Below are 3,294 nucleotides of genomic sequence, written 5' to 3'. Positions count from 1 at the left end.
TGGGTCACTGCCTAACCTCCACTACCTCCCGCTGATAATTTCGAGTTACTTCTTACTAAATTCCATGTTCTAACTTGGCCGCTCTAGTCCCAGTTGGGCAGCCCTCTGGGCCGTGCTCTTCCGGCTCCTTCACATGGCGGATATGGGCGGATATGTCTTTCTGTCTTCCACTCTTAGGCGTGGCATCTCTCCTCTCCTCCACACTTTCCTGACGTGGCAGATCTCCTCCTTCTTCCCCTCCTTCCGGTCCCAAGCCCAGGAATCCTAAAATCCCACCTCTGTCTGTCCTCCCCAGCTATTGGTTGTTGGCATCTTTATTTACCAATCAGGGGGCTGGTTCCCTGAAGCTACGTGCAGAAACTCTGCCTTAAGCAGTTTGTTTATTTATTTATTTATTTTTGGTGGGGTGGGGGGGACATAATTAGCATTTGTAGTAGAGCAGCTACACTCTTGTCGCACAGATTAAAGCTAATTAGGAGGTAAGGACAGGAGATGAGAAACAGCAGGTGGCCTTTGCCTTTCTGGGTCTGCGTTACTTCATTCAATACAGTCTTCCAGTTCCACACTTTTACCTGTAGATTTCATGATTTTGGTTTTCTTTGTAGCCGAATCGTGTTCCATTGTGGGTATGCACCATTACTGTCCATTCGTCTGCTGAAGGACGTTTAGCTTGTTTCCATCTCCTGACTGTTGTGAATAGGCTGTGACCATAGATGAACAAGTGTCTATGGAACAGGATGGCGAGTATGGGATTGTGCCAAGGAGTGGCATAGCTAGGTCATATGGTAGCTCTCGTTTTAGCTCTTTGAGGATTCTCCACACGCATTTCCCAAGTTAGCCGCATGAGTTTGCATTCCCACCCATAGTGAATGTTCTGTCTTCCCCACAAATTTAGCAGCATGTGCTGTTGTTTGGTTTGTTGGTCTCAGCCACTCTGGCTGGGGTGAAATAAAGTCTTGAAGTTGTTTTAATTTACATTGCCGTATTTAAGGATGATGAACACTCTTGAGGTATTACTAGCTCTAAACCCTTAGACGCACCATCTGAAGTAAACACAGAAGCCGCGGCACCAATCGTGGGGGAGGGGCTTGAGAAGCAATACAGGAGAGAATACAGGATACAGGGGAGAGGAGGGGGGGGGGATGGAAGAATGGAGAGGGAGCTCCAACTGGGGAGGAGGGAGGGACCGCAACACAAAAGGAGAAGGAGGGACGGACACATGTAGCTTGTTTCATAAACCTTAAGGTTTCATAAAACCTTAAGGAATCATATTATTTTATTTTTACCTAAAATTATACACACTGTATGTTTAAGATAGATATCTTAAATATATATTTAAGTGTATTTGTATTTATCAATAATAATAAAAGAAAAAAGATTATCAATTTAAAAGTGGAGAGCCATGGGAAGGGTTAGAGAGAGAGGGTGTCTGGAAGGGGCTGGACAGAGGAAAGGGAAGAGGGAGAGTGATGCAATTCTATTTAATTACAAAGTACAAAACCCCAATTTGACTAAAGGTTTTAGACTAATGGTTTTTCTTTTTTCCTTCTGTGTGTGTGTGTGTGTGTGTGTTCAGGTGTTCATGCATCTGTGTGTGTAGACGTCAGGGGACAAGCTTGGGTATCATTCCTCAGATGTGCACTGTCTCTGAGAAGGGATATCTCACAGGTCTGGGCTTTTCCTCCCAGGTCAGGCTGGGCAGCGAGGGCCTTCAGCCCCTCAGAGGTGAAACGTCTGGCTTTCTTGTGTGGGCCCGGTGGAGCAAGCTCAAGTTCTCATCCATTTAAAAGTGTATCTTGTCCTCTCTGGACACTGTTGGAGCTGTTAGCCCAGAAAGTAAAATGGAGCTGTGTAGCTAACTGAGATCTAAGATTCTTGCCCTCTCTAAACAGCACAAGAATCCCAACGACAGAATTCCATTTCTCTCTTTCTGATGTGGAAATTATTTTGGTACGTTTTTATTTCTTTGAAACTTCCAAGACATCTTTGTTTTGGGTCGTAGATGGCTTGCTTCGTTCATGTTGTGATTTCCCTGCCTTCCCTCCCTTTTTTTGCCTCAGGTTTTACAGACTGGCTGCCTCAGCGGCGTGAAGCATATGGATTAGAACCTACTTTAGTGACTGAGTCCTGTCAGCCTCAGAGTGCTGGAACGCCACCCTCGTTCCTGAAAGGTGTATTTGTCACGTATAGAATTTCATGCTGAGAGTACCTTTGCTCCAGCGTACAGGAAGCTCCATTTAAACTGGGTCATGAAGGATAATTAGGATTTTAGCAAGAGATAAGAATGAATGGAAACAGCTTAAATGGATTTCATAAAAACCTGCCTTCTTTAAAAGAGCGAGGCAATTTTGCTTGCTTAGATCCCAGAATAATAGCAATAAAATTAATATTTTTGTAAATGATAAACCGAGTTTAATTATTAAATTGTATTTGTACTACCTATGTGATAGACTAGACTGCAGGTTATTTTATTTTCAAACGATACTTATTATCATACTAAATATATAGAGATGAATTTTTTTTAACTCCTGGTAGTCGACATGTTTTATCAAGTCAGTAAGGCTCACAGGCTGCTAATCAGCGGAGTTCTTGCTGGACAGGTAAAGGGAGAGCTGGAGAATGCAAAGGGCAGGAGTGCCCAGCAGTGCTGAGCTGGTATCTAAAGGAAGGCCTCCGACTCCAGAGGCCATGCTGTCTTCTCGTTAGCCCTTTACTGCCGGCTTCTCGAAGCTAGGGTCTACAGGTCAGGTACCAGGAAACAGAAAAACCCACATTTCAGCCTGGGCATCGTCTGCTTTTGTCTGTTTGTTTTGGGCTCCCCCAAAGGGCACCGTCTGATAGAAGGGATCATGCTGCTAAAACCAAAACCAAACTAAAACAAAACTAAAACCATCATGGCCTTGAGTTGCACCCTATGATACTATTTGGTCATTTTTAATCTCTAAAAGTGGCATTTTTGAAAATATGGTTTAATCTAATCCCACAACTTTGCCTGTGTTGGAACTGAAGGGAATGTCGCAGTCATAATTACTTAGAAGCGCTGGTTGTATTTCACAGGTGAGCACTTTAGTCTAGAGAAGAAACAGCCCTGGCCGGGGTGCTCGGCCTGCCTGTGCCTGCTGGACTCACATGGGTGTTGGGGGAGCCGGGGAAACAGTCCAGTCAGAAGGATTTGCTGTCCGTTCTCCCTGGGGACTTTATGCGAGCTGAGAATGCACTCTGCCACCGACTGACATGAGCAGCCCTGGAACAGGACTTTTAAAGCAATATCTGCAAAGCACTCGGCCCAGAAAC

The sequence above is a fragment of the Rattus norvegicus genome, chromosome 15, assembly GCF_036323735.1.
Source record: "Rattus norvegicus strain BN/NHsdMcwi chromosome 15, GRCr8, whole genome shotgun sequence".
NCBI classification, from domain to species: domain Eukaryota; kingdom Metazoa; phylum Chordata; class Mammalia; order Rodentia; family Muridae; genus Rattus; species Rattus norvegicus.
Note: the sequence above shows the minus strand (reverse complement) of the source record.